General features: G+C 43.9%; 1 pseudogene; it reads right to left on the bottom strand.

Moving 5' to 3' along the window:
- The window catches only part of LOC101918657 (myosin-16-like), a 32,997-nt pseudogene extending 15,357 nt beyond the window's left edge, over window positions 1–17,640 (bottom strand).
- Window positions 17,641–21,152: the final 3,512 nt, after the last annotated feature.

Raw genomic sequence — 21,152 nt, 5'->3', positions numbered from 1 at the left:
ATGATATAGCACAACTGCACCCAGTAGGATCCTCTACCCTGGGAAATTCTGTTACAATTGACACTTACTTCCTTAGAACATCTTCCAAGTTTCGCTCATGTCATCTCACTGAGGTTAGCAGTTGTCAGTTTGAGGTCACCGTGCTTTATGATGAGCCTTTTTCACCTTGCCATGGATCCTCTTTTCTTGTTCCCAGTTGTCCTCCAGCTAGTTGAACAAAGCTGTGAAAAATAAGTTTGTAACAAACATGTAGCTGGTGTTTAGCAGAAGGGCCCAAAATGTCAAAAACAAAGACCAGAGAGTACCATCTAAAATATACACCATAGCAACTGCACCTCACCTCATTCATCTGAGTGGTAGGTTTGCTGTTGTTCTTGGTCAGGTGGTTCACCTTGTTCTTGTCACCTTGCGGTGTTCTAGGAAGGGAGAGATCAAGACTAGTGCACTGGGTTGGGTGAGAAACTAACTACCTTGCCCTGGCAACAGACTGAAAACCCAAAGAATAGATTCATCTGAGGTGCTTCCTGAAAGCGGCATGCACTTCGTGTGTGTGCATTTTCAATAGGCTCACAGGAACTCAGTCCAGCATTGACTCTTACAGAAGAATCGTGCTCGCCCTCAGCGATTCACATAGTTCTTTCAGGCAGTGGCACAAATTGGCAACACTTCACTGTGCTGCCATGACTTAATACCTAGAAAAACACGTCCCCCTTCCTGTTTGTGCAGCACACTGTAGTCTCACAGTATTTAAGCAAGCAGACAATGTTGTTTTTTCCTTTCCCCAGACTGGGAGAAGAAGAATGGGAGAGAGAGTAAAGAAAAATGGAGCACTTACTTCTGCCTGATGAACTTCCTCCAAAGCCCTCTTCTTTTGGAATTCAGTGACCGAGTCATTCTGAGCAGAGGGATCTGAAGTCAGAGTTCGAGCTCTGTGGTCTAATGCCTGGAGACAGGAAAAGGAACATCACACAGGTTTTGTAGATCACACAAGCCGTTAGCGGCATTGGGACAAAATGTCACTGGAAACTTGTATTTCTTTAGAAGGAATCTGAGATTCAGTTAATAAATTCTGAGACATATGAGGCATCTGTGAGTTTAACATCCTGTGGATGTTAACACTGACTTCAGAAGAAGCAGCAGACAGCCACATGGCTCCTACAATACCAATTTAAAACTTCTCCAGTTATATTAAATAAAAAACAGTTCAGGTGCAGGAGAGGGAGAAGCGTTCCCCAAGGCTAGGTGGAAAGGAGTTACATGGCTGTGAAGAGGGGCACTTTATAAGTACAGGCTGACCAGCATTGCCCTGTAGAAGTGGGTATAATTAATGAAGAATGTAGAGGAGATGCAAATGTCTTTATGTAGAGGAATCCCTAGAAACCGTGGTGTAAATGACTATTGCTATGGGGTAGAGGGTAAAGTGTAGAATTGAATCCATCCCAGGTCATATGAGATGCTGGAAGACAATATAAGAAACTGTAGGGGAGATCAGCTGAGTGACTCTGAGCATCCCAAAGGGTACTCTGACTGGAGGAGCAGTAATGGTTGTCAGGATTTATTTCTCTGAATGATGAAGTCAAAAAAAAACCCTTCTGTCATGCTTCATACCTGCTTTTCCTTCTCAGTTTTAGCCAAGGAGGTCTCCAGCCCTTCTAAGTCACATTTCTAATCACCAAGTTAATCCTGCAGCATCCACTTGCTGGCACTCAGCTCTGTTGTATCCAGGATCTGGCTCAGTAGGTCCATCTTTGATTTCATCGTTTGGGCCAGGCATTCCTCAGCGTTCAACAAGTTATTTTGTTCCTCATGAAGAGGCAGAAATCCGGTGTTCGTCCTATGGAAAGCTGCTACAGCTCCTGCCTCTTACTGCAGCAAACTTCCATTTGCAAGAAATGCAAGATTTTGCCTCTTCTGCAGAGTTTATTAAGATTCCGTTATCATACCTGTTGTTATAGTTGATCTGAATCTTCATGACTCAGGCCATAGCTTTTTAAAGTTAAGCATCAAAAAATCTGTTTGTACATACATAGATCCTTAAGGAACAGTTTGCATTTTAAAAAGATGCCACCCTGACTTGCTGTAGATCATGCTGAGCATCAGTGGTTGACAGGAACAGAACTTGGGAGTTGTGACAACAGCTCCTTTGCTTTAATCATGAGGCCTTTCAGTCTCCTCTGGTTTTGAAGGGCTTAACTTTATTTAAGATACAGTCAGGCTGTGTGTGATTCTCATGCATCATCCCCATATGCTATTTATTCATTCCATATTCTGAAAAGGAGCCTCTTATGAGTCATTTGAGAAAGCCAATACCCTGACTAAATGAATGCTAAACCTTTAGCCATCCTATTGATAACACTCGGCCTGCAGTTGCATGGGGAGGTCATTCCTCTCCGGGCTGAGGGTGGCTGGCTGCTCCTCTGCTCTTTTGTGTGGACTGAGAGCTCCCGAGTGTGCCATGATGCTTCTCACATCCAGTCAGTTCCTTCAGTTACATTTCTTCCTCCTGTTGTGCTGTATTCAGCAATGGCTTCACCTGGAAGTAAGGAGTTCAAGCAGTGAGGTTCCCAAAACAAGCCTTGTCTATTATAATGGTCCCTCAAAGCCCTGAGGTGGTAATTTTATTATCAGATCCTGGTGTTTTTTGCATACCAGTGGGAGGCCTGGTGTTTCCTGAAATGCCTGTTTAGTGCAGAGGGTTTCATATCTATAACGCGAAACAACTCCTAGAAAAGGTCGTTATGGTTCACAGAAGCAGATCTGTGTGCCAGTATAGAAATCAGGACTGTATTGCAGATTCTGAGCAGATATAAATGCAGAATGATTCTTCTAATGATCTAGTTACATACCAATCCAAATGGGACCAGAACTGTTTGAAAGCTCATTCTTTCTAAGGCTGTGGAAGTTCATTTGGTTGGCGCTGGGGTTGGGAAGGTGTGTCCCCAGGTAAAAAGGTGGATTTTGTTTCACCTATATGTGGAAAATTGGCTTTAACATAATTTTGTTTCACTTAAGCTTGAGCATCTTGGTCAACACTTTCTTTCCTCTTGTACCATAAAACCCACTGAATTATCTATCCTGGGACTAAGTGAAGAGAATCTGAGCTGGAACTGCCTTTTCATGATGACAGTGTGGTCCTGCTTAAGAGATGTGAACCAAGCATCTTTGTTTCTGCTTTTAAATGTTAATGAGTAGTGAAATCTTGTATTCCTATGCTCATAACCTCACTGCTTTTCTCTAGGCTGTTTTGAGAAGTGAGAAGTCCAGGTCTTGAATTTTGAGGACACTCTCTTTCTGCTCCTTGGAGGCAGCAGGGTTAGACTCAGATTTCAGTGCTTTCTCTGTTTACTACCTTTTCTGGCATTGGTTTGGAAAGAATTCATTCAGGCCCCTTGCCCTGTTAATAATTAACAAGGAAGTCACTAGCTTTATCAGTGTCTTCACTTAAGCCAACATGGCTGTTACTTTTCTCGCAGACCTTGTCTTCCCTGCCCAGACATCCCAAGGTTCTCAGTGCCTGTAATTGCCACTGCTTGATTCTGCAGAACAGGACAACCTTAGGGTATTTTCCTCGCCTTAATGTACAATCTCCACCCTCCCCAGAAAAACAGCTGCAGAAACTTCTGGACATTCCTCTGAATTGCCATCAGGCCTAGCCTGTAGCGAACAGTACATGTGGGGCTTAGAAACAACTCGGTTTCCAGGCAGTGTATGTAGGAGGACTCAAAGTGTTCACACTCAATTGTACAAAGCAGAATGCTGGAGTCTGTATGTAGACTCAGTCAAATGGGGTAGGCCTCAATGCCCACCACATTTTGAATTTTTTGGCATGCAAGAGTCATCATAACAGTTTGCTGACATAGGAAGGACAACAGAATTGAATTTGTTTAAAAAATGCTACTGTGAAGGTAGAAATTGAAGCTTTTATGTGTTAGAAGAAACAAATATTGCTGGAAATATACAAATAAAAATGTATAAATATACAAATAAACTGGAAGCTAATTGGGTGCTTTTTGCATCCTGTCTTTCCTCTCCTCTATCCTGCAGCCACAGATACCATAGGCAGTGACAGAAAAGTACACAGATCAAAACCAAAATCCTGTGACTCATAGTGTGTGTATTGTGGTTGAGTTCCAGGAGACTCAGCATCACCATGTGAGTTAGGGTTTCTTGACAAGGATAATGCTCAGTACCAAATTACAAGATCTTCCGGCTGTTGGTCTTTGGAGTGGATGCACAGGAGGAACAGAGCTACCCAGCTGTCCAACTGCAGTATTCTACTGCAGGGAGTCATGTGGGAAAAGCAGGAAATCTTTATTGCTTTGCTGTGTACTGGGATGTAGAACTTCTAAGTCCCAGTTTCATTTCATGGTTCTTGCTAGTACAAGAATTACATAAGTGTTTGGTTTCTAATGCTGCCTTGGATTTACAGAATACTTCCTAGTTTTTTTCCCCAAGGATACCTCCTTTCTAGCATATTTTTGTACTCAATCCTCATCAGGAAGCCATAAGCATGACATTGCAGCATGGTCATGATCTTTGACAGACATTCGTCTCCCATGTCTTTCATTGTGGTCAGGATTCCAGCACAGAAAAATATGTTGGAAGACAGGAGACTGTTAGAACCTGGAGTTCTAGGTTGCCTTTGGGACTATGAAACTCCGGACATGCTGTGCATTAGCACTTAGAAATGAGGATATTTTACTACTTTGGCCTTTATGTATTGATTTTATTCTGCTGTGATCTTGTCTGGATCTCTGCTTACATTTGCAAAAAGGATAAAGTCTGGGCAGGTTGTGGGAATGGAAGACTACTATTTAGGAATTGGATTCCATTCACCTTTGGCATGGATTTGCCTGGAGTTCTTTTCTGTCCCCATGGTGTCTAGCTGTAAAAAATAACATCAAGATCATCATAAGATCTAGCTAATTGGCAGTAGTAAAGCAGGGGCAGAAGTCTTTTCCTTGATGAAATTCAAATATATATTGTGCTCTCCTGTGACAGGAAATGCACTAAGTAGTTTCAGTAACATTGAAGAAATAATAATAGTAATCTTGTGGCTGTTGGCTTTAAAAGTAAGACTGGGACAGTGTCTGGCCCACTTTAACTTCCATCAATAAGTTGAAAATTAAGGATAGAATAGGCTGGAGGAGTGATGAATATTTTCTAATTATTATACAAGTTGGAAAATGCACATTTTAGATTCTTGCAAAGAACAGAATGCTCCCTTTTGCCTGGCTGTTACAGTAGTTACTTTCGTTATGTTATAACAAAAACATATGTGCAAAGTTAATGATAAATGCTGCTATTATTAGACAGCTACAAGTCTCTCTCCATTTTTCTTTCCAGTCTTAAACTGGATAAATGATAGGTTAGTGGGATTTTTGCCTGACTAAGGAATAGTAAAGAGCAAGTGAGATTTATCACATAGCTGAAGGTGAACTTCATTTGCATTATATTAACTGTACTGTCTGATTAAAAGTCAGTTTTGGGAGCCTGTGTAAGAGAGAACATTATATGCATGAGGAAGTGTGTTGCTGTAGAAACTCTTAACTCTGCAGCTATATCTACACCAAAGGCATGCTGAGTCATAACTGCCATCAATTTATTTAGCTCAATTTGGTAGGAGTAAACAGTACCTTGTTATATCCAATTCTGTACTCCATCTCCCTCAGGTCAGTAGAGCCAAGCAGCAACACTGATGCTACCCTATTGTCTGCAGACCCTGGAGGGATTATGCTGGGATTCAGGCTTTGGTATCTAAAATGAGAAAGACAGGTATAATGATATAAGAGCTACACTTAGCAGCAGTGCAGAAAGGCTAATCACTGCTTAAGATCTTGTCTGGTTTAGATTCCTAGCCCCACAGGCCTGGCACTGGAATCCTGGGTGGTAGGGAAGCTGGTGGACATTTCTGCTCATCTCTGCAAAGTGAAAGTTCTTGGAGGGGGATGCAGAAGCATTAGAAGTAAGCATTCATACCCCCTCCCCCTCTGATCTCTCACGGACAAGATCACTGCACAGGACACATACCTCCATCATCTGAAAGTGGAAGATGTGCATAATAGTGTTGGAATTCAAACAACATGAGTAACTGCCTACTCATAGCAGGGTTGTTTGCTGTTCACTGCTTTCCATTACTTGCCCTTACATTTTATTATATATCACAGGTGAAAACTTATTTGTGCCTTCCCCTCTGCAACACACTGTTTCTGTGGTTGGTCCTGCAAAAAAAAAGGGTTGCAGGAGGCAATGCAGCCTAATAATTAATGGTGCCAATTTGTCTAGTTCCAGGTTGTGCATTTCCTAATTTTTTGTGCTACTCTCACAAAATGAGAGGTTTATTAGACATCCTGTCTTCTAGCACTGGCGCTTGGAAGCACCTCTCAGACTAACATTCTCTTGAAAGGATACAAGGTAGTCTGTGAAGTCATGACCCAACTTCTTTCATTCCCGAATAAAGGTCTGCTGTTCAGCCAGCCACAGCTTGTGCTGAAGGCACTGTGTGGCTTTGCCTGAGGATTGCTTTACTGACTGTTTGAATTCATTTGGAAGAATGCAGTGGGTGAAATGTGGGGATGTGCTGTGCAAAATGGTCAGAAGCTAGTTCAGCTTCTCCTGGAATGAGACAAAGAGGAATGGAGTGAAAAAATGGACAGGAGTTACCAAGGCTGGAGAGAGAAAACCTTCTGTTTTATAAAGTCATTTAAAGTCATTTGCATTTCACAGCTGGAAGCAAACAAAGAAGCCCCAAAACCCCTCACACAACAAGATAAGAAGTGAGCCCGGTCCTTTGTGGCCCAGGGGAACAGGGTTACACGCACGGAAGCAACCTTGGGCATGGCGTGAACCTGAAACAATTTTAGATAGATGTAGTTTCATGATTCTGGCTTATAGTGTTGTATGACTGTTCCTTCGGGGATTACCATCATACAAAGAGTTAACAATGAAAGTCCTGCTCTCCACCAGCAAGCCTAGAGGAATAGCTCCATGAACTGTTAACAGCAATTGGCTTTGATTTGCTGGGTGGACCATGCTCTAGGGACAGAAGCATGCTACAGAGCACAAGCAGCACACAGTAACCTCATTGGGGCTTATGTGAAAACTCCCACATGGCTGTCGGTGATCAAGAGTGGTGAAATGGCAGCACGGGGCATAATAAAAGCAAATAAGGATGTCTGAAAGGACTGCATTGAACTTGTCCATAACCATATCAGTTGGCATTCAGCTTTGGATATTGCAGAAATGGTAGCAGAAGACTTTCCCTATAATATATTTCCCCTCTTCATTCATGACTTTCAAGGCAAAATACTAACAGGCTTCTTTACACTTTTCTTGTCCTGTTTCTAGCACTCATGATAGCTAATGTAAGTACTATGACACCTGCATGTGGACACTGGGTTGTAATTCTCTGCTTTGGCATATAGAGTCATAGAAGCATTTAGGCTGGGAAAGAATGTAAAGATCATCAAGTCCAATCATTAACCAAGCACTGCCAAGTCCACCACTAAACCATGTCCCTAAGCACCACACTTACATGTCTCTTAAATACCTCCAGGGATGGTGACTCCACCACTTACCTGGTCAGCCTGTTCCAATACTTGACAAACCTTTCGGTGAAGAAATTTTTCCTAATATGCTTCCCATGTGACCCTGCAAGTCTCTTAAAGGGTTACAGTTGCCTAAACATAGGGACATTTTAGATGCATTCATGCATCACCAGCCACTGCTACCAAAGAGCACAGTTTTCTTCTACACCGTGTTGTATCTCTGCTCCCTGTGCATGTCCCAGATACCCGAGGGCATTTTAAATCACACCAGTGACACTAGATGCCAAAGTTTCTGTAACTGAATCCCACCCTTCTTTCTTTTAGTTCTGCATTGGTAAAATCAGTGTAACGGCCTTAACCAGCCTTGGGCAGGGTTGAAGGTAGAGAGACTAGGCTGCTGCTGCAGTAAAAAGGCATTGATGGTAGTTTGAATACAAAGGCATGGATGATTGCTTACCCAGTAGAAGTTGGAGGCAGACACAGAAGAGGGCCCGCTTTCCTGTCTCTTGCTGCCACCAGCTAAAATCAATATTATTGCAGAGAAGATGTGAGAGATGCTCTTGAAAAGGAATCACACTGAAGTAGTACTGTAGCCTCCAACATAAATCTGTCTTAACTGACTTAAGTTAGCAGTTCAATGCTGTCTGGATTGAACTACTAACCAAATAAAAATATGTATCATTTTACCTGCACTCTGCTTTGGTTTAGAGGTTGTTCTTTCATTGTCTACTACTCTAAAGAAATCCTCAAACCAGAAGTGAACATAGTCCCTGGAAAAGAAGAGAAGCTGCATTCACATTATGCTGGCATACACAATTTTTTACACTGTAAGTTAGTCTCCTCTCTCTTATGCTGGTGCTCCTTTACCAGTTTATCATAAGCTGAGGTGGAGTTGCACATGCAGGAAGTAGGAATAGGATCCAACCCTGCCTATTTGATAGCTCAAAGTCTGAAAAGCAGTTTCCTAATCTGTTTCCCGTTTACCTTTCAACTGCAGAGTCCTGGGCTGGGCTGATGACAATCCTAGTAGGCAGTGAGTTTTTCTGGTTGATAGAAACCTGACATTTGTCTGGGCAGCAGAAGGCCACTGACTGCCAGGAGGGGATTATGTAGCCTGTCATTAAGCTGGGACTGCACTCATGCTTCCATCTGTGCAAGCATGTTTCCACAGCAGCGCTGGGTAGTGCCTTCACTGAGCAAAGTGAACACATTGTATACCGTCTGCCTCTCCTAGTGCTGGAGGGGCAGAATTTTCAAGGACAGAGCTAGATTGTCTTTCAGCATGGAAGAGGAGTATGCAGAGGCAGACACAGGCTGTTACCTGAATGAAGACAAGTGTTACAGTGCCAGGCTTAATCATTTCCACAAAAGAATGAAGAGGAAGCACTTGGGCACAAGAACAGATGATGTTTGCTTGCTGACTCATTGAGCTAACAGTATTGATTGTACCACATAATGTTCACTCTACCTGCAGCCTCCTCCTCTTTAAAGAGGACCCAGAGCAGGGCCATGGTGGATTTCTGAAGCAAGCCCATCACTGCTTTATTCAGGGGATCCTCGTTCTTCTGTACCCACCCTGCGATACTGTGTCACACCTGGAAAGGAGCAGGGGAGAAAAGGCATGACCAGTTCCAATACAGCAAGAGAACAGCCCAGCAGCCGTGCACGAGAAAGCAGATTTCTGATTGTTAACCTGCACAGAGAGAGGGAGGAATGCTCTGTGGGTACAGGGAAAGGAAGCGAGTTAGTGCTGGCACAGGAATAGCATTAATGCACTTCCTTGGGACTCATAAGGGGCCCTTACCAAGGAAAGCCCATTTACCCTGAATAAATGATTCTGCAGGGCTGCCAAAGGAAAGGATGTTGCGTAGAGATTATATTTTTACCTCTTAGGCTCATACTTTGATACACTGACAGAGGGGACAATGTGGCTTAGACTGGTATAACCAAGCACAATCAGAGCATATTTTGGCATAGTCAAATGTCATTTTCCAAAACCTACTTGATAGCAAAGAAAGGAAATAGTTGCTGAGTGTAAAAAAGATAGAGCAGAGGGCCTGTGATTCATGCTCTGATCATGTTCTGTCAGTATGTCTGTGCACTGGAGTATATGAATAACTGGTGGAGTTTGATAATATGCTTAAATACTGTTCCCGCTGCTAAGTATTAGCATGGCTGCTTGACAACACAGCGGAGAGGCAAGTCACATGCACCAGGAAAGACTAGACAAGCTGCAGTGAACTGCAGGACTCTGGCTCTGCCAGCAACACGTAAGCAACAGAAGCAAAAATGAATTCAATCATTTGGCTGATGTGCCTTTTGGGTAGCTTTCTTACAGCTTTGTGTTACTCAAAACAAGCCTTGGCTTGAGTTTTTGGGGTTTTGTTCCTTTTCAGAATATCTATAAGGACTGTATTTTTAATCAAGGCCAGTGGCAACATGTTGAAAAGTCATGAGGCAGCCTTGCTATTCTTTGCACATTAAAATGCTCAGCTGTTGTGTCACTGGTTGGACATTTGCACAATCAGTGTTTTCAATTAATTGTTACTGGAAAGGGTTTCTGAGATGCACATTTCTGTGCAGCAGAGCCAGTCTCTGGCTGCAGTACTTCTTTAAGGCATCACATTAATTTACACCAGCAAAGTACTTCCCCCATTGTTGCTGGATGTTAAAACCTGTGGAAGTTTGATGTGATCTGTTCATGCAGAGGGCATGGTCTCATGTCTGACCTCCCTGAGTGCATGTTCCAGCTTACTCGGGATTAGAGACAGGGCTATGGCAGAAACAGCACTGGGCCACACTTCCTGTGCCAATGTAATGCACCATGGTGCTCAAAGGCAGCTTCTTCCCCTTCCCCTTTGCCTCCCGTGGGCTTGAGGAAGCTGTGTGATTTGCCCAGATGGTTCTTTTAACAGCAGCCTTGACTGGTCATCAGCGGCCTTAAGGAACATGTGTGTGCTGGCCACATCCCTAGTTCTGGCACTGCAGCACTAAGAGGGTGCCCTCCTGCTGCGCCTTGTTCCCTGCTTTCACCCTGGGCCTGGTGATGTCCTAGCTGGAGCTCTCCAGACTTCAGACCCATGAGCTGAGTAACTTTGTCAGCCACTATCGGAGGGAAGATTAATATGTTAATCTGAGTAACAGGAAGAAAATCATGCATTGTCCCCATCCCTTTGCTGCATAGTCAGGAAAACCGTTTCAGGTTCTGCTTTCAGTGGCAGGCAAGCTCTCCAGCCCTGCTGGGAACCCACTGAGAAGGACAGAAGGGAAGCAGGTCTCAGCTCTGTTCCTTCACACACACACCATTCAGCAGAGCTTGCTGGTTGAAGCAGAGGCAATAATACCTCAAACAAGGTGTTGCAGCAACTGCTCTGTGTCTGTAAGATCAGGGAGGTATGTTCCTGTTTGCTCCACCATAGCTCCAAAAACACCGGCAAAGCAGGGCTGTTCAGCAAAGAAGGATCAAGTCCTTAGCTGACAGCTCAGCCATCTGGCTAGGTCTGCTGCCCTGTGGCAGCTGTGAATGCCAGCTCTGACTCTCAATAGCACATCTGTTCATTTGAAAAAAAAAAAAAATCACTGTGTTGTTTAAGGTCATTTTATAATGAGTCTGGGTTTAGCAGCTTTTTCAATCTTAACAAACTGGCTGATCTGTTAGCATGCTGACTTTGTCCTGGTTTGCTGTCACCAACGGTGAGATCTCTACCTATCTCCATCTTGTCCACCTCTACCTGCTCCTCTCTTGGCTTCTTCTTGAATGTCACAGTGCCCAAGCGCACGATGCCCCTTGTCAGCTTGTAAACACAGCTCTGCTCTTCTGGACTGGAGCCCGGGACATCAAAGGCCACCTGGCAGAAGGGACACAGACCCACACAAGGGAATTCTTAATCTGCACCATAAGCTGGAAGCCAGCCTATAGTGCTAAATATCTAAAATAATTTTCCAGCCCATTGAAATTTGACCAGCCAGGTCCTTTCAGACTAGCATGGGACAGAATAGCTTAATGTTGCTGTAAACAGCACTCTGCTTTTCTCTCGTATGCTGGTTTATGTTAGCTAAGAGCCATGTGCTATGACAGCAGTTGTTCTAAGCATCTCTGATACCTGAGTAAAACGCAACGTATCATCTGGGATATCAGCTCATTCCACTCTTCACCGTGCTTTTTAAAATCAGCAGGACCTGAGCAGCAACATCTCATAGAAAATATCCCACATCTCAGCTAGCACAGATAGGGAGGACGTGTAGCTCTGCTGGGAACATTGTGCTTTGCTCTCACAGCATGCCTGGAGAAGGGAGAGCACATGACTCTCAGCATGCCGGAGAATCTTGCAGTGTGTTACTCGTGAGCCGTGATTTGGGACTGCCTGTCTCAGTGGATATGAAAATCATATCTGCTTTGTACAAAAGGCCTGTTTGCAATGTACAAATCCTGGAAGCTGTAAAATACCAACAGCTGCTAGAAAGGGCACTATAAGTTCAGCAGCTGGAGACTGTTTGATCTCTCTGTAGCTCAAGTCCTGGTTATAATAATAGTCTCAGGAGCCAGCAGATATTCCCAATAAGCTCTTTTCAGTAACAGATACTCTTCAAAATGATATTAAAAAGTAAAATGTGTGTCAAAACCAGACAAAGGGTCAAGTCTTTCTCTTACAAAAGCTGCTCCTTGAGATTACATATGTATGTGAGAAGAGCAGGTTTTAACCCATGGTCTCTGCTTCAGCTTTCAGATCTGTCAGTTTTCAGGCTTCAAACAAACCCTGTAACTAGCTCATTTGAAGTCCTGCAAACCCCAGGCTGCTGAATGTTAACCAGAAACTCCTATGTCGAGCTCATTTGCTCTGGAGCAGATCTTTTACATTCAGGCTCCAGCTCACAGACAATTGAACAAATCTTCGGGCTATCCCTAGTGCTCTTTCAGTAGCTTATTTATCCTCAGGTTGAAGAAGCTGAATTTTATTCCTAGGGGAAACTTAGGCTGAGGGGGCAGAGGGGGGCAGCTTCCTGTTTGCTGTATTTTCAATTTCACTGATGGTTCTCAGATTTAACATTAGTGAGAAGTGGCTCTTCCCCATTATCCATGTTGTCTGCTGTGTTCACACCTTCACGCACCCAGTGGCAATGATGAGGATGGGCACAAGAAGCAGGTTCTGCAGCAAGACACAGACCAAGAGGTGATTGCACCAATTGCCATCAGTAGAATCAAGGCATAACATGAGCTTTTGGACTGGAGACTTGAGGGTTCTTGTAGATTTGACTTCCTCCTGAGCATGTTTTGAGTGTATCACTTAAGAAAAAGAGCTTTTGTGGGATGAGCTTAGGCTGCTTAGGAGATTTTTGAGATAGCAGCCACGTCAAAGTAAGTGGGATTGAACACCCAAACTTTTTCAACAGTATTGAAAAACTTGTCCTGACTGTCTTTCCTGTCCTGAGGAGATGTAAGCAAATGACATGAGGCAGCTCAGTCAGTCAGTTTGAAAATTATCATTTTTACCTTAGTGGCAGCCCTGCCAGATCAAGCGGGACCTCACCATACATTGATCAAGACAAGGGAAGACAGCTTTCTTTTCTCACTTGTATGCCTAAGGAAAAGTCACTTGCAATCCTCTTCTTCCTAGATAATTAGTAACAACCCCCCACTGCAGAGTACCTGTTTCGATCTCTAGCCAAGTACAGTTCTGGTGAGGAGGTTTCTTATTCTAGAAACAGGATTGAGCAGGGGTGTGTGCATTAAAGGGAGTAAATAACGCTCACAAAGTACCAAATGAGTAAGTTTAAGTTTCTTCTTGGAAAGAATCTGATGGAAGATACGAGAATATCTCTTAGCTACTTCCTGGGAAATTACACATGAATTCTCCAGACCTGGAATGCAGAAGGAAATGCATCCAGGTGTAGTCAGTAGGCAGAGATGGAAAAATCTTGGTCCTGTGGTTGTCAGTGAGAATTTTGCTTTTGATATCAGTGAAATCAGCATTTAGCAATGTCCTTTGAAGGTCCTATGAGTGCAGCAAGAACCATAGTATCCTTCAATGATGCTCTCAGAGCATGGTTTTAAGCTTTATAACATTCCCACTGGCCAAAGTTTTACTACAGCTATTTTGGCAGCTAATGAAATAGAGGAAAAAGATGCCATCGCTTGTCCAGTTTTGTCATTGCTGGGTTCAGGAACAGATCTCCAGACTAACGGATCCTACTTCTAAGCATCCTGTAAATTGCCAGTGCATGGTTTGTAAGATTGACCTGTGAAACATGTCCTTATACAGCCCTTTCTGAGAAGAGCTTTGGAAAGGATGTTTTGTACCCTGTCCGTACCTTCTGTCAGGCACTAACATGCCTAGTTTGGCTTCTGGTCTCCACAGAAAACATCCTTCTCTAGACCTCACTGTATGAATTCATTCAGCTGCACCAAAGCACCAGACCTTGCTGGCAGCTCTGGCTGGGCATTTTTCATCTTTGCCTCTCAGCTGAAGTCCATATAGCTCTGCTGGTGATCAGCATCATGTGAGTCCTTCAGACAAATTTGGATTGACTCAAACCACCTTTATTGTCAATTTTAGTTAGTCCAAGTGACTTCAGGGAGCATTCATACAATCCCATCTGCCAGCAGAGCTCCAGCAAGGGAGCAGAAGGCCCTTGTGCCAGCCCTGCTGCTTGCACAGTGAAGGTCTGTCCATGCCCTTGCTCTCTAGGCTGGGCTGGAAGAAGCTGCAACCTGCCAGTAAACAACCTGAACTTGCCTTGGCCCACTGTCCAGAGAGGCAAATCCAACATATGGTCTCTGGGCGTGATGCAAATCTGGGATGAGTTGAAAGTAGGAGGGATGCAGACAATCCCACATTAAAGAATAACTGGTCCATATGTTTCCTCTCTCCTTTTTCTGCATGCTAAAGGGCTTTAGCCAGGAAACGTGTCAGGGTCTTTTTACCTTGAGAGCTGAGATTTGTGGTTCTCAATTTAGTCTTGGACACACGTGTGCAAACAAAGAACAATGCACCTTCCCTAGATAGCTATTTTTAGGGTCTTGGTTGCAAGGCAGTTACAGTGTTGTACTGATGAATGTGAGTAATGGTTGCAATATAATTGTAGAATGAAAAGTGTACAGCTTTTGGGGGAGGCATTGTGCCATTTATGTGTTCACAGAGTCTCATAGGCAACTAAGGAGAGAAGAAATAAATTTGTCATCATCTAAAGCATGTAACTTCACTGTGGAAGTAGGGGCAGCTTTTAGTTTCATTTACAGCAGTGCAAATCCCGCAAGTTAACAGAATTAATTTCAGATTTGCATGTGCCTGATGTAATCGGAACAGGGTCCATTCAACAATCAAAAATCCAAAGCAAAGTTAATATAAAGAATTATGTGCTTACTTACAATTCTCAGTGTTAGCCCTAGCCAGCTTGTCCATGCTCCCAAAGTGAATTCAGATAAATTTGCCCTAGATGAGAAAATAAAAGATGAGTCTGTTAATCAAGATTGCAATATCTGTAGGAAAACAGAAAGTAGCTGAGAGGTTCTGAGCATTCATCAGGGACAGACAGCATTGCCTGTAGGGGCAAATTTGCAAGTCAGTGAGAGGAAATTTAATCTTTTCAAAGATCAGATCTATAAAAAACCTCTTTCTTCTTAGATTCTGTATTAGAGCTTAAAGAAATCCTCCTTTCTCTGCAGCATATGGTAGAAGTATGTAGCACAGAGAAACAGAGGAATGAGACTTCAGTTGAAACCCCCAATGTTTTACATTTTCACTGACAATTTCAAAATTAAAAATAATCTAAAAAAATGAAAGCATTTTGAATCTTTGCAGAAGTAAACAGTTGAAAGGGTATTGAATTGAGGTTGATCAAAACTATTTTTTTCTTTTCACATATAAAAACATGAAGTCAAAACAAAATCGACTGACAAACTTAGTTCCAGAAAATGGGAACCAATAATGCTTCATGTGAAATGGTAGCAAATATAAACTAAGTTTAGTGCTTGAGGAAGCATTTAAAAATATTTTTTGTTTTTATTTCTTCCAAGGGAACACCTTTGTATGACCTACCAGTGACCTATCAGTGAAGGGCTGGTACTTACAAAGTAGGAGGAACTGTTCTTCCTTGTAGCTTTAGCTTTATGGAGGGTCTCCAGAACAGGATTCACCTGGATGATTTGATCTTTCAGGGATTCCTACAACAGGAAGATAAAAGTCAGCATCAGCAGGATGCTCAACACTACAACTACCACTCCTCACCATCCAGAGCAGCCCAGTAAATACATCTTCTGTCAGTCAGCTCCCACAGAAAGCTGAATTGCTGCTGTAAGCAGTAATTCCTTGTCAGCTTCAGCCCTACTAAAGGCTCTCCACAGAGGTCCAGCCTTGTGGATTTGGGGCAGGCAGAAGACTTCCTCAGTTCCAAATGCAAAGTGTAATGCAGTTTTCAGTGCTTAGTACTACAGTCGTCCAGAAAAGAGTTTTTGGGACATGCCAGGATTGAGAGACGCACAGGGGAATGGTAGGGCAACGCTGGGATCTGCAAGCAGAAACCTGGGAAAGAGAAGTGAAGTTTATTGCTTGTAGGAAGAGGAAGGTTATTCCAAGGATAGAGGGCAGCATAAGACAGGCTAGGAATGCTTGCAGGGTAGGGACAGCCTCGGGGTGAGAAGTTGTGGAGGAGGAAACAGGCGCAGAGGTACAAGCTGGGACATGACAATCCAGAGCTCTGGCAGTGAGGAAGCTGGAAGGAGAAATAGGAAGCCACTGAAGGAATCCCACAGGTCTAGAATAACAGGATTTTTGCTGCAAGGCCAAATGTAGCTGCTTTTTATGTCTTTAAATTCTGAATTGTTTTACTGACCCCCACAGTAGAGGCAGAGGGGAAAGGAAAAAGAAAAAGAATAAAAAGGAAAGGAAAAAGAAAAAGAAGATGATGAAGAAGAAAGGAGCGAGAAGAGAAGAGAAGAGAAGAGAAGAGAAGAGAAGGGAAGAGAAGAGAAGGGAAGAGAAGGGAAGGGAAGAGAAGAAGAGAAAAGAGACAAGACCACTGCTCTCAGCCTTAAAGGCTGTGATGCCTCTGCATGCTGAAGCTGCCGTCAGGATGGAAGGCTTTCTATTTGATACTAAACACCATACTTCATTGCTGTCATGAGAAAAAAGACCAGGTCTCCCTCCCTAATTATTGATGCTCACGTCTTTTTCATTATTTGGGTAACTTCCTCTTCACGAAGTTTTACCCAAATAAAACACTTCTTAATATGGTTTGGTTTTGCAGGTGGCAGGAAGTAAAAGGCTGGGAAATCCCACCTGGCCAAGGATCCCTGAGGCTGCTATACTGCACTGTTCTCTCAAGAATCTCCATGCTCCCTGCAAATACTGAAATTATTCCTCCCACTGCTATTTATTTCAGTTTCCAGACCACCTGCAAGCCCCCAGAGCTCTGTGTGAGGGTAGATTCATTGCAGCCACAGATCAGTATCACCCTCTTTTTTTATGAATGGGAAAAAAGAAATGCAGAGAATTAATTTGAAGACAGGGCACAGAAAAGCAGAGAACTCAGATGTCCTAGTGCTTTGCCATTTGCTTTTAACAAGTGACAGAGGGGCAGGGAACACACACACCCTTGGATGGGTTCATCATCCACCACGATGGTCTGCAGTGTTGGGGAACAGGAAGTAGGTGATGTTACCTCTCACAGGTCTCCATGGACCACATGGGAAGGCAATCTCTTGGACATGCTTCCAATTCCAAGTCTGTTCTAGCTGCCACTGCCCCTGGCTGGTGGCCTCAGGAAAGGAGTCCCACAAATCAGGTAACCCACCAGAGCAAAATAGGTCTGGATTCAGACAGGGTTGCACTTCTTTTGAGGGTGGCAGGCTCCTGCTTTCCTGTTGAATCCATAAAGCAGAGCTTAGCTGGTTGATTACCATCTTCATCATGACTTTGTCATCCTTTTCAGACTGGATCTTCCCAGCAAGGAAACCCCCTTTCTTATCCTTCATCCAGCAGGATGTCTTCATGTCAGAGGACTTGGTCATGGCTTCAGTTTTCTCTTTCTCAGAAGGAGCCAGGAACTGCATGGGGTCAGTGTCATCCACACACTCTTCCTTATAACCATCAGACATCTTGGCTTCTCTTCTAGGCAGAAAGCAAAACTGGAAGGAAGGAAGAAGGAAAACAGTGCTTCACATGCTGCTAAGAAAGGAAACTGAAGAAGCCTGGAATTTCCTATGGTGCTGTCCTGTTCGCACCAATAATACTTTCCACTTCAGTAGGAATGTGCAGCTGAAGCAGGCAAGTCAACACCCCAAACATGGGTGGTAGTTCTTACAAGGGGCCGGAAAGTGAGAGATTAACTGGGGAGAAATAGGGAGAATATTTTCACTTTTTCTTCAGCTTTGCTCATTGTCCAAGTGCCAGGCCACTGGGAACCTGCCTACGACTGAGAAGGGAGGCCTTTCTCCCATCTGTTGTTTAAGGCCCAGTTCTGGTGAGTACAGTTCTTGGATAAGGGGGTGCCAGTGGGATTTCAGAAGTACAGAGGGTGTTGGTGGTTTTCTGTGATTGCCAGAGAAACCCATGAAGTAGCTGTATGTCAGAAGTAGGTGTAAGTCAGGGTGCCTGCAGACCTTCTTACTCCCTCCCCAGGATCAGGTAACCCCTGTGCAGATGCCTCCCATGCGATGTGGGCGTAAACCCTCGTAGCGTGAAAGGCTACAGCAGTGTGCAACATAGCACAAATGCAGGCACAGCTGTAAAGGGGGTTCAGAGGAACCTGAAAGGAAGGACCTGGTTCGTCAGCTCCTGTCCTCAGCCATCAAAAACCACCAGGGTCATCCGGGAGGGTCCACGGTACATCCACTTCACATGCCCTTTGGTGGTTTTCACCCCTGTCACAACCTGAGACCGTACCTGTGGCAAAGCCATTCCTCAGAAGGGAGCAGGGGAGTTCAAGGCCATGACTCATGTCCCAAGGCTTTGCATTTTTGGGGACTTGTTCTGTGTTGAGAGCAGACTATGTCCCACACTCCAGGCAGTCTTCCTTCCCCCACCCACACATCTGAACTAGCTTTAATGTTGTCAAGGCAACAGTCAAACTGCTGATGGTGAGTAGTCTTTGCCAGCGTCCAGCTACCTCAAGACATGCCTCCTGGGGACATAGGATACCTGCTTAACTTGTTGCTCCCTGCAGAGGCAAAGCTGATTTCATCACTAGCATGCATTACTTGGATTAAAGGGAACGCAGGCTATGCTGTGGCTTTGTTTCAGAGTGCGGACACACTGCCCAGGCCAAGGGCTGCTCTCTGCTCCACCCCTGCAGCCCCTGCGCTGACAGCCCCAAGCAATGCTTCGTGCTTGCCTTGTGAGTCACAGTAGTTAGCCTGGGGTAAGTGGGAGATTTCCCTGGGGTGGGTGGGTGACTTCTTGCCTACAGAATCTGCTTTTAGAGTCTACTGCTTGGGCTGAAGTCAGAATAGCTTGGCACTGGTTAGAGACACTGATGGCACTGGCCTTTCTGGTGATCTCATTTTCCCCGCCATCCTCTTGAAAACCTTGATGGTCTAATAATACATGCATGCAAGGACTGCAAGGCAGCAGTGATGCACCTTGGGCAACCGATTTCAGGGCTCAAGAAGGTCCTGGTGTAACACTATCGATTGCAGTCTGCTGCTCTGGGGTGAATTTCACCCATAAAGCAGGAAGGAGAAACTTCCCTCTGTCCATTTCCACTTTGATCAGGCAGAGATAAGGAACTGTAAAAGCTCAGCAATCATTTTCCCTCTCAATCTGTACAGATAAATCTGTAGACTTGCAGGTTTTAGATGCCCAGATTTGTGATATGTATCTCAGACTTGGTTCAGGTCTACATTTTATCTGTCACCTCCCTGAAATACATGGACTAACATGGTCTCTGAAACAGATCAATGAAATGTTAAACCAAACACCTACAGAAGATAAATGCATGTGACTGAAAATAGTTCGTACTTACATCAGAGTTTCTTGCATGCAGGTCTCAGACCTTTATGGAACTTTAAATTCTTTATGCATCACCATCCTTCTACAGCTGGGGAAACTGAGGCACAGCATGACAACAGCTTAAATCTTCAGAGTTGTCCACCCATTGTCAGTCCAGTCTTTGGTAGACAAAGTACCTGCAAAAAGTCTATTTTATTCTGGCTTTTCAGTCTGAAGTCAGTAGGAGTGACTGGTGCTTAGCTTCTCTAAAGGCAGCCCTCAACTGTGTTAAGTACCCAGAGACAATATATGGCTTTGAAAGTTTAGGTGTAAAAGTAGTCCCAAAAGGCATAGGTCAAGGAAGGGGTAAGGCCATGCCAACAATTGGGGGGAAGTTAAAATTCTGAAATTTCATTTCCCCAAAATCACATGGAATTTAATAAACTTACAGTGAAAATACCTGTGAGTTCAAGTCTACCTATTACAAAACACAGTGAATACAAATCCAGATGAGCTTCATATATACCTGCAGGCACTGTGTTTTTCTCTTTCTGCCTCTGCTTGCAATTTCTGCCACATGGTCCTTCCTGATCTCCACCCCACACTTCTTCCCAGCCATCACACACAACAGGTACCTACCAGGCTAAACCCATGAACCTGGAAGATGTGCCTTAAGGGCTGGACAGGCTCTTTCATAGCTGTCCAAAGGGCCTGAGCCAGCACTTTACATTTTAAAAGAACACATTCCTTATCTGTAAGTTCAGCAGACTAGCGCAGGGAGCCTAGTTGTGAAAGCTTTGGTCCCTCAGGAGGGATCAGGTAATGCTTTGTTTTGTGGGGATTTCTCCTTGTCTGTCCTTTCTTTATAGGGTGTTTTATGAGCTCAGCTTCTGGAATATAGGGACAAGAGGCTGACACAGAAAGACCATGTAATGAAGCCTTCGTTCAAAGTCGCATCTTTGGCTATGCCCTTCTTGCCAAGGTGGACTGGCAGGTTTCATCAGTGAGAGCAGCTCATCTTTGGCAGACAAACCTCAGACTGAATTCTTGGCAGGAGCAGCCGTATTGGTGACGGAGCTAAAGTTTCATTTTAAAATAATTTCTAGACGCCATGCTTATGATGAATAAATTCTGTGTGTTTGCTGCAAGCAGAGAGGAAAAAGGCTGTTGTATTACCTCTTGCTTCTTTCAGTTACTCGGTGGATATGAACTACCCTGAAAGACAACTGCTTCTGTATCAGCTTTAGGTATTTCTTTGCTATATTTGCCTCAGCTGGAGTGTCTGGGATGTGGTTACTCTGCAAGTATTGCCACCGTGGGTGTTTCGGGTGAATATGCTTGGGATAGAATTTCCAAGCAGGAAGATTCAGATAAACAGCCACTTTGAGGTGAAAATTAGAGAGTTCACATTACACCCACCTCTTGAATTTGTAACTGACTATTCACCCTGAAAATCTGATTCTAAGAACCCAGCATGTCCCGTCAGGAGCAGAATAATACCACAGAAACCATGGCCAGCCTGAGTCTTGAATATTGAGAATTGTGATTAACTTCTCAGGAATGTATCTGAAGCAAGTCATATTTTCTGGGCTCTTTAGGTAATTATTTCAAACCTTGAATCTGTGAATGAAGATTGTAAACAGTTCTCAGACACTAACATCTTGGAGACGTGAAATGCATC

This window comes from Falco peregrinus, chromosome 5 (genome assembly GCF_023634155.1).
Source record: "Falco peregrinus isolate bFalPer1 chromosome 5, bFalPer1.pri, whole genome shotgun sequence".
Classification (NCBI taxonomy): domain Eukaryota; kingdom Metazoa; phylum Chordata; class Aves; order Falconiformes; family Falconidae; genus Falco; species Falco peregrinus.
This window is presented reverse-complemented; position numbering and strand designations above follow the sequence as displayed.